The sequence below is a fragment of the Psammomys obesus genome, unplaced genomic scaffold, assembly GCF_907164565.1.
Source record: "Psammomys obesus unplaced genomic scaffold, mPsaObe1.curated_primary_1811, whole genome shotgun sequence".
NCBI lineage: Eukaryota > Metazoa > Chordata > Mammalia > Rodentia > Muridae > Psammomys > Psammomys obesus.
This window is the reverse complement of record NW_026585504.1, coordinates 69,293,448-69,305,033: the sequence shown is the minus strand read 5'-3', so window position 1 is coordinate 69,305,033 and position 11,586 is coordinate 69,293,448.

Sequence of the window (11,586 nt, the reverse complement as noted above, 5' to 3'; positions counted from 1 at the left end):
AGGCTATTATCTATCTACTCTTGGGTCAAAGTTGCAGTTTTGCAGCAAGGTGAACTTGCATGTCTTTTCGTACTCCCAAACTGCTTACCCCTTTTCTAGCCTTTTTTTTTTTTTTTTTTTTTTTTTTTTTTAGTTTTGTTTGTTTTGTTTTTCAAGACAGGATTTCTCTGTGTGACCTTGGTTATCCTAGACTTGTTTTATAGACCAGGCTGCCCTCAAACTCACAACAATCCAACTTCCTCTGCCTCCTGAGTGCTTGGGACTAATAGCATGCGCCACCATGCCTGGCTTTTATTAGCCTTCTTTTCTTTCTTTTTTATTTTTAACACTTTTTTTTTAAGATTTATGTCTTTATTTTACATATGAGTGCTCTATTTGCATGCACATCTGCATGACAGAAGAGGGCACCAGACCTTATTATAGATGGTTGTGAGCCGCCATGTGGTTACTTGGAATTGAACTCAGGACCTCTGGAAGAGCAGACAGTGCTCTTCACCTGTAAGTCTCACACTCTCTCCAGCCCTTATTAGCCTTCTTAATGCCTCTACTGATACCTAAATTCACCGGAAACATAGATCATTTAGTTTACATTTCATGTGGGATCTATGGTTTGAGAATTCTTTGGTAGATCCTGAAGTTTTTAGGATGAAAGGATGCTTCCATGCTTCAGAAAGAGTATTCATGAGGCTGGAAGCATAGCTCAGTGGTAGAACATAACACACAGTTGTAACATAACTCAAAGAACTGTGAAGTGTAGTGAATTTGGGGGTTGGGCTACGCTTCAATGGTAATGAGCTTGCCTAGTATTTATGAGACTCTGGATTGAATTCCCAGAACTACAAAAAGAAAAAGGGATAGTTAATTTTACTGTATGTAAATCATTATCTTTAAAAGAGAAAAAAAAAAAAAAAACAGGACATGGTGACCCATTTCTGTAAACTCCAAAGAAGGATTACTATAAATTAGGTCTGCCTGGGATACGTATATACCAGCCTTGTCTACAAATAGAGACCCTGTCTCAATAAATATGAAATTGAAAATGAATAGGCTGGAGAGATGACAATGTAGTTAAGATCACTGGCTGCTTTTGGAGAGAACCTCTGTTCAACCATCAATCATTTGTAACTCCAGTTTTAGGAAATCCAATTGCTTTCTTCTGGCCTATGTGGGCACCAGACACACATGTGGGGCACATACATACATGTAGGAAAAACACCCATACACATAAAAAAAACTAAACTTTTGTTTAAAATAAAGAATGAGTTGAAAGACTATTGAAACACAACAGAAAGCTCTGAATGGACATCTCAGTCAGATAAAAACAAACAAACAAACTTGCAAACAAAGGTACTCCCAGTAATACTCTCCATTATTTCACTGGACCCCTAAAGACTCATAAGAGAATTGCCCTCAGCAGTTGTCCCCAGCAGCCTTGGAAGCACAAAGTAGAGAAAAGCTTATTTTAAAGAGATTTGTATGTATGTGTTTGTCTAATACAAAACCACACAGAAGTAAGACATACAGAAGAGCAAAGTTTTTAATTATATTATTGAAATATAACCAATTTGGACCAAAAAGGTACAAGACAGTAGAAAATTTGAAAACAAAACTTTAGGTTCCCAAACCTCTATAAAAAGAAATATTAAAAAAAAAAATTCAGCTGCTAACAAAGGCTATCTTTCATTAGAAAAGGAAGTGTTATTCAGAGTACAGAAGCCACAAAAACCCAAAGAACAGAGCCAAAAATAATCATTCATGCCCTTGAGCCATAATCAAGGAACTGATCCTGCTGGGTTTCATATAATCTATGATCAGTGACAGCTGTGTCCATCCATTTCGTCCCACTTTGGGAGTGTATTTAGGAGTTATGCTATGCCTCTTCTAATTGTATATATTGGGCTTTTCAAGTCACGAACTGTACTGAACGGATGGCAAGATGGCTCGGCACCTAAAACACTTTGCACAAAAGCAAGCATTCCATCCTGAGTTCAATCCCCAGAACCGACGGTGGAAAGAACTGACTTCTAATAGTTGTCCTTAGTCTCCACACTGATACCTGAATATGTCCACATTCATAGACAAAGACACAAATACATACACACACATACACATAGTCACACACCAACACACACACACACATACATATAGACACACACACAGGCAGACAAACAGACACATATACAGACATATACACAGACACATATACACACACAAATGTCTCAGGCCCTTTAGGACTGTAGATAGCACAAAACTGTGCAAAGAGGTAGCAGGAAATTTTGGGAAAGGGGTTTGGGAACAATAAGGACAATTTTAAGGGCTTAGAAGACACAAGACCAGGAATTCACAATGCTGGAAACAAGTGTCACAGAGTGAGTGTCACAAGCTTTTTTGTTTGTTTGTTGTTGTTTTAATATTTATTTTATTTAAGTTTATTTACTTTACATCCCAAGGGTGCCCTCCCCCTCCTCTCCTCCAAGCCTCCCCCAGCACCTTCCCCTCTCCCTTTTCCCCCAGAAAGAGGAGCCCCCTTTAGTTAACCTTCCCCAGCACATCAAGTCACGTCAGGACTGAGCATATCCTCTCCCACTGAGGCCAGGAAAGGCAGCCCTGCCAGGGGGAAGTGATCCAAAAGCAGGCAATAGAGTCCATGTTAGAAACAGATCCCCCTCCCCACAACTGGCCAGGCGACCCACATGAAGACCAAGTCATCTATTGGCCTCATATGTACAGGGGGCCTAGGTCCAGACTATGCATACTCCTTAATTGATGTCTCAGTATCTATAAGCCACCATGAGTCTGGGTTAGTTGTCTCTGTTGGTCTTCTTGTGAGGTTCCTGCCTCCTAAAGGTCCATCTTTCCCCCAACACTTCCACAGAATCTCAGAGCTCCACTCCATGCTTGGCTCCAAGTCCCAATATCTGTCTCCATCTGCTACTAGGTGGAGCCTCCTGAATGACAGTCATGTTGGGCTCCTATCTGCAAGCAAAGCAGATCATCATTAATAGTGTCAGGGGCGGGGCTGGAGAGATGGCTCAGAGGTTAAGAGCACTGGCTGCTTTTCCAGAGTTCCTGAGCACAATTCCCAGCAACCACATGGTGGCTCACAACCACCTATGATGAGATCTGATGCCCTCTTCTGGTGTTCAGGTGTACATGTAGGCAGAACATTGCATACATAATAAAATTAAATCTTAAAAAAAATAGTGTCAGGGGCTGGCTATCATGGGGTGGGTCTCAGGTTTGGGCAATTGTTGGTTGGACTTTCCCTCAATCTCTGTTCCCTTTTTATCTCTGCACTTCTTGTAGGTAGGCTAATTTTTGGATCAAGAGTTTTGTGAGTGTGTTGTTCCTCTCCCTCCACTAGCTAAGAGGTAGTCACTTCAGTCTTCACATCCCCCCTGTTAGGAGTCTCAGCTAGAGTCACACCCATATCCTCCCAGGAGCCTACCCTGTAGCAGGCTTCCAGATTGTCAAAGAGATGCCCTCTCAGTTTCCCTTCTTGTTCCCATCCCTCTCACCTCCCACCCCCATTCTCCCCACATCTGATCCCCACAATTCTTTCCCTCCCCATTCCATCTCCTGCCCAGTCCCCTCTCTTCATCCACTTCTGCTGTCTATGCTATTTCCCCTTCTGTGTTACATTCCGGCATCCCCCTCCCCCATGGGCCCTCCTTGTTACTTTTTACTTGGGGTCTGTGGCTTATAGTATAAACCTGTACTCTAAGTTTAATATCTGCTTATAACTGAGTATATATCCTGTGTATCTTTCTGGATCTGGGTTACCTCACTTAGGATGATATTTTCTAGTTCCATCCATTTGCCTGAAGATTTCATGATTTCCTTATTTTTAATAGCTGAGTAGTATTCTATTTTGTAAATGTACCACAATTTCTTATCCATTCTTTGGTTGAGGGACATCTAATTGAAAAATGGAGTACAGAGCTAAACTGAGAATTCACAACAGAGGAATACTGAATGGCTGAGAAGCACTTGAAGAAATGTTCAACATCCTTAGTCATCAGAGAGATACAAATCAAAATGACTCTAAGATTCCATCTTACACCAGTCAGAATGGCTAAGATTAAAAACTCAAGTGACAACACACACTAGCAAGGATGTAGAGGAAGGGGAACACTCCTCCATTGCTCATGGGAGTGCAAACTTGTACAACTACTTTGGAAATCAATCTGGTGCTTTCTTGGAAAATTGGGAATAGTTCTACCTCAAGACCCAGCTATACCACTCCTGGGCATATACCCAAAAGATGCTCCACCATACAAGGACACTTGCTCAACTATGTTCATAGCAGCTTTATTCATAATAGCCAGAAACTGGAAACAACCTAGATGTCGATCAACGGAAGAAGGGATAAAGAAGTTGTGGTATATTCACAGGTTTTTAATGAATGGCTTATTTTAAACATATATTTAGTTTTGTGATAAATGTATCATCATGCATCATGGTATATTCCACTACAAAGAAACTCATAGCAACAAAATGATTTCAACCTGAACCAACAGCTTTTTAATAAAAAAATTACAACTGATTGCAAGGGCATTTTAATGCCCCCCTGAAAATGCTGTGGTCATTTACTGAATGTACACTTGTTTTATTCAATTTTGTGGTGTTGTGCCTGATTCACGAGATACCAAAAGACCACCAGAAGTCAAGTTCATTGCAAAACACATGAGAATCTTTTTATTACAAGCTAGAGCTTGGGCTTACACCCTTAGTGAAGCAGCAGTTGAAAGTAGAGCCCAGTTCTTAGGATAGGTGGGTGAGTTAAAGCTCCCAGGCCCTCCCAGCCCTCCCAAAGCAGAATTCCTGCCTGGCAAGCATGTATTGGTTGACACACAAAAGCAGATGTTGCATTTTAAACTGATTGGCTGTAGGAAGGCCCCTAAACCATTAATGGTCTGGCTTCCCTTGTTTGGCTGTCCTAGGGGAGAAGGGTGATCTAGGCTGGTTTCCTAGCAACTGTATCTCTAGTGAGCAGGAAAGAATGCAATAAGGCTGGTTCCTTGCCACAGGTGGCTGGATGGGTCTCCACCTGTCTGGCCTTTGTTCAGGTTTGTGCTTTAAACTTTAATCCAATAACCCAAAAAACTAATTTTTAATTCTTTGGTCTCTCATTCCCCCCTTCCCATGATCATTTGAAGACCAAATCATTGGTCTTCCAGATATGAACCCTGCTGTCCTCCAGATTTACCTTTCCATAATGGATCTAAGTACCATTAACTGTATCACTCCCAAGCATTCCTTCATGTAAGCCATCAAGGGATTTAAAATACAAGGCCCAAAGTAAAAATCAAAATGAGTAGGGGTCTCATCAGGGTGAATATATGGATAATAAGCCAAGGAGAACTATCATACCAGGATTTAAACCATCCTCTGGAATCCTCTCTCTTTCTAGCATCTCTCCATGCTTTTTGTTATTTTTGCTAAGTATTTCCTAATCATTCCTCTGTTGTAAGTATCGATTAATATTTACTATTGATATATCTTCTGGTAACACTGCTGTTAGTCCTAAACAGCTGTATACCCAAATCACCACACAGAGACTGGGATTTATTTAATTAACCTAGAACACAATGCTGGGCAACAGTTAGTCCATCCTAAACCTCCAAGCCTTCATAGTTTCCTGATATTTAGATTTCCCACATTATATATAATTTTAGTGATATATTGGGTCCAGTCCATCTCTCCACGTAGTTCCAAAATCTCTCTCCTGCCTCTGTTCTCCCAGCCTCTGCCTCCCACTGCTTCCTGTCCTCTGGCTCCTCCCTCTCTTCCTGCTTCCTTTCCCTTGCTCAACATTGTGGCTAGTTGCTTTATTTTGGCATGTTAACACAAAGTTGAGACAGGTGATCCTTAGAATAAATTTCACAATGCAATGTCTGGATTGAAACCAGAGAGTGGGGGAGAGAAATCAGCATTTGAATGAACAAGGGTAAAGTGTATACATTCCAAAAGAACATTATACCAACATTCCTCTCTAAGGGCTGCACACAGCCCACCTGCTGTAAAAACAACAGATCCAAGCCCCTTCAGTTTTGCAACACTACTTCTGCCAGGGAATCAACATTCTTTTCTAAATGGGTGATTGAGTTCTCAAGGCACTGAATCAATATCTGCCTTTAAGCAGTTATAATTCTGGCTTTGTACTTCCAGTGCTGCAATACTAGTTCTTACTCTAGCTAAGCAGGTCCCCAAAATAATAGCTAATGTCAGGGAGCCCCTTTTGACTAAGCATTTCAGCCTGTTTGGTAGGATAAAGTCCGATGAGCCTCTATCTTCTGTAATTTCTTCAGGCTGACATTGGGACGGAGATATTCAGGACTCAGGAAGGCTAAAAGGCTAGTCAAAAGCTAGGTAACAGAGCACTATCTAATTAGCTGTACAGTTGAAGAGACAGGAAGCCCTCACATAGGCGGGACTGGTTTACTTCAACTTTTTTTAAACATCTTTTTTAAAATATTTTTTTAAATTTTATTTTATGTGCATTAGTGTGACAGTGTCAGACACTTGGGACTGGAGTTATAGACAGTTGTGAGCTGCCATTTGGGTGCTGGGAATTGAACCCAGGTCCTTCTGAAGAACAGACAGTGCTCTTAACCACTGAGCCACCTCTGGAGCCCCCTTACTTCAACTTTAAACAAGTTCAGATTTCAGCTTGCAGTCCATAGCTGATCCCCAAATAGAGTCTGTCAGCCAGGTGAAAATTTGCTGATACAAATTCAGACTAGAGACAGAAGATGAAATTTGTCTAGTAAATGGAGAAAGTGAGGAATCCCACGACCAAGGAAAAAACTCATCTGGGGTTTGAGCTATGACAGATCCAGGTCTCATGACTTTGGTTTCCTAAAACTCATATGAATTTTAGTTTACAAAAGGAAGTATATTAGTATCACTATTGTATTGAGATCCATTATTTAGAAAAAGCAGTTGGCAGGTGTCTACAAGACAGTAGGAGTAAATTCATGTCATTAAATGGGTCAGAGATATACACATTAGACAGATATCTTTACCATGATGAGATGTACCTTTAAGTCTATCTCCAGAAGACAAATAAAAGGAAATTAAAATCTCAAGCTTTTGACTGGATATTAAGCAGTCAGTGCTCCATCAGCTTATCAGAACTCTACTGAACAATGTCAATACTCTGACCTTCTGAACTCTTAAAAGAACATAAGCACAAAAATAGCAGAGAGGGGGGAGAAATCTAAAATATCTGCCATTTTTAATATGCCTTAAATTACTTTCTTATATTATTACAACTTACTTTCACATACCTTAAAATACCTACTTAGACCCTCCAATCTTTCTTGTATTTACCAACTTTGAAGCTCTCAATTTTTTTTATATCCTCATAACTTAAACTTTCATATCCTCAGACCTTATATAAACTTTACATATTTCTATCCAGTTATTCACTGTAAGACACAGGCAGTTAACATGAAGCCTATGATCAAGACAAACCTCTTTGCTTTTCTAAATAAAAGATCTAGTACCTAGTAGTTCTTACTAACTAATGAATTGACCGATGAACAGTGGATCTGATTGTCTGCTCTTTAGCTACAAAGCTACCATAAGCTTAGCTTAGCCATCAGTGTGATTTTCACACTGAGAAGGGTAAATTATAACTAAATGAATCTATGTACCAATCAAAATGACAGAGATGACTATTCAGTCCACTACCTAGGCAGTTGACCCTGGCTTCTGTGGTCTTATGGCATGATGAGCAGAGGCAGTCTGGCCATCAGGTACAGAAGATGAGAGACTGTTTCTGTGGAAAAAAGAGCATGAGAGACTGATCTCACCTTGCCTGCAGCAATGTGAAACAATCAGTCTCCAGCTGCTTTGTCCACAGTTTAAGCTGGGTCCTAGTGGTAGGCCAGTTGGGGCAGTCTTTCCCAGTGGTTAGCATACTACAATCCAGAGTCAAAGTCATCTGTTGTTGTGCCCAAATCTTCTCAGAGACCTTGGGTTGCTACTGCCAGGTTTTTGGGACTTACACAATAAGCTTACACATGATAAAATGCCATATTCCATAGATCTCTGACAAGCTTGAGGGCCAGCATATGAGTTACTCTTTATCTATCTTTAGTTATCTGCTCTAAACTGCTTATTATAAAACCAAACATTATGATCTCTAATTCTGGCCTATTCCTTAGATAAGTGTTTTTTTTTGTTTGTTTGTTTTTTTTTAAGATTTATTTATTATGTATACAATTACTGTCTGCATGTCAGAAGAGGGCACCAGATCTCATTATAGATGGTTGTGAGCCACCATGTGGTTGCTGGGAATTGAACTCAGGACCTCTGGAAGAGCAGACAGTGCTCCTAACCTTTGAGCCATCTCTCCAGCCCTAGATAAGTGTTTTAAGACCATATCTATTTCAAATAGATCTAATAGGCAAACTTCGTATTACCCATCCTAGCTTAACCTTGAAAACATAAACATGAGACTAGGTAAAGTTCAATCTTGCAACCAACTGCAGTCATTAGCATAACTTTAAATATATTTCTGAACTAAAATCAAAGCAAAACTTTTAATCAGATACAGTTCATAGAGGGGCTGGCAAATCTTGCTGATCCTACTATATTGTATTATTAAGACTGAACAGCAAAAAGCTTAAAGGATAAAAGTTTTACTTAGCACTAAACAAGGAACTAAACACAGCTGGCAGCCCTCAGCAAAGATGGCAGTAAAACCATAGTTCCACCCTCTTTATCCCTGAACCAACATTGTGACTAGCCACATGTTGTTACAGGCTGTGGCCAGCAATTTAAAACATAGCCACTAGGTGTCACTGATGTTGCTGCTGCCTCCCCTGGTATATATAGCACTGTGGGACATTTACAGCTTCCCATATCCAATTTTTAACATTGTAATCACATAACTTTTAGAACTAACTGTATAACAGAATAGTATAGAATATTTTTAAACTGTACTTGAACTATTCTGGCAATACCAAACCTATCGGCCAGAAAGAAACAGCATTAATCTGTTCACTCAGGAACTGGCAGCCAGGCACATACTTCAAGTCAGCCTGTTAATATGAATAGACCTTCACAAACCAGGGTTGAATCACACATACAGCATGCTGCAAAACTACAACCTTGAAATATATATATATATTCCATAAAGATGTTATTATGTTATTATGAAATACCTGATAAACTTTTAAATGTTTCATAGCCTTAAACACATTCTTAGAAGAAATCTACTTTTGCAATATCAAAATAAAGTACCCTTTTTAGGAGTGAAATCAGAAAGCATAACCATAGTTTTAAAATCAAAGCCAATTTTTACTAGTATAAACAATTCAATCTCTAAAATCAATACCAATTTAAAATTAGACTTTTCTTAGTCTAAAAGGAAATAGCATGATAAACAAAATTCATTACAACTAAGAGGTAATTTTTTTCTTTGCCTTGCCCCACACTACATGACAGTTTCAAATGGCAGTCATATCACATGACAGGCCACATGGTTGCTGTTTAAAAAACATCTGTGCTTCTAGAGATCTTACAAACATATATGAACACATATATGTTCTAAACAAGAGTTTGAACCTTTAATCATATCCAATAACTGTTAATTTATAACCAAGACATAAGAGCATATTAACAATTTATGATCAGTCATAAATAAACATGTAATGGCCATACATACATTTAACCAAACAGACAAAACTTTTCTTACTCCATCCAGCTGTAATTTCAAGCACTTGGTGCCATCAGGCTGGGCAAGCTCGTGCAGCCCTCCCACCCCTTGCCTGTTCTCTACCTGTCCCACCCTGAGGCATGCTCCCACCAACGACCAGAGGTGCTCCAGCTTGTAGCTCTGGGAGCATGGGGCAGACAAAATCACCATGGTTGCACAGCTGTTTGGTCACCTGCCTACTGAGACCATCATAAGCAAACAAACCCATAAAAGAACAACACAAGAAAATAATGTACAGGTACAATGTGCACAAAGAGAAAGGAAGAAAAAGAAAAAAAAAAAAAACAACTCAGAACAGTGGCCTTTCTCTCGATGGGCCCTCCATCCTGTTCCATTAGGGGTGGTCTGCCCCAAAATCAGACTCCACCCAACTACACCAGCCTGTCATTCTGCCAGACCAGAGACCAGAGAGCAGTGGCAGAGGTGCCAAGCTGGAGTTCCACATACTGTAGTCATCCCTTGGCACCTCCCCGACTGAGCAACAATTAAGTCTAGGTGTTTAGAAGGAGTCTGTCCCATGTTATATGTCATCTGAGTCTCATCCAAAGAAATGAGAACAGTTACCACCACCAGACAGATAGACAAAACACAAAGCCAAACAACAGATTCTGCCAGGTGAGTGGGTAAGAACCCAAAACCAGTATGTTGGCAGCACTTCCTGTCTCTGTGAGAGTGGCCCACTTTCTTCTTGGCTTATCAGACAGACTTGGGACCCTGTGTCCCTCAAAGTGCTGTTGGGAAGCCCTATCCTCCAACAGCAATGTGTCCGTGGTCTGTCAACTAATCAGCTAGTGTACTATCTTTGCAACTGTTCCCTGGACGCCCACTGCGCACCACCTTGAGGTCTCAAAAATGACAGAATGACAGAGCAGAGACACAGAACTTGGCCAAGACAAAAGCACTTACCCAGGGTTCCAATCCTGTGGCTCAGGGGTCCTGGGGGTGGGTGGGGGCTTGGGGATCCCAGACGAGCCCGCAAGTATGTTGTGCCCGATTCAGGAGACTCCAAAAGACTGCCAGGAGTCAAGTCCATTTCAAAACACATGAGGATCTTTTTATTACAAGCTAGAGCTTGGGCTTACACCCTCACCGACGCAGCTGTTGAAAGTAGAGCTCCGTGCTCAGGGTAAGTGGGTGATTTAAAGGTCCCAGTCCCTCCCAGCCCTCCCATAGCAGGAGAATTCCTGCTTGACAAGCATGTATTGGTTGAAACACGAAAGCAGATGTTGCGTTTTAAACTGATTGGCTGTAGGAAGGCCCCCAAACCATTATGGTCTGGTTTCCCTTGTTTGACTGTCCTAGGGGAGAGGGGCGATTTGCTTTGGTTTCCTAGCAACTGTATCTCTAGTGGGCAGGAAAGAATGCAATAAGGCTGGTTCCTTGCCACAGGTGGCTGGATGGGTCTCTACCTGTCTGGCCTTTGTTCAGGTTTGTGCTTTAAACTTTAATCCAATAACCCAAAAAACTAATTTTTAATTCTTTGGTCTCTCAGTGGTACTGGAAATCTAAAGCAGAGCCTTCTGTGTGCTGTGCAGATATTGTACTATTGAGCAACAGTCCAGATTCCTGTATTTTTTTTTTCCCTAAGATCCTGGGATAGTTGCATTGAAAACATTTATTACAGGTGCTTTAGTTTTCCTGTATACTAGACCTGGCTTCATAAGGCAGGCAGACATCTCAGATGACTTGGCTAGTACATGGTAGGATTCTTGTTTTATATTTTCAGAGAGAGATAATGATTTTGAACCACTCTTTCTTTAAAATATTTTAATTTATTATTCAGTAAATTCATACATGTATCCAGTGTATCTTTAAAATATAACTTTAGATTCATCTTATGCTGTATATGCGTGTAT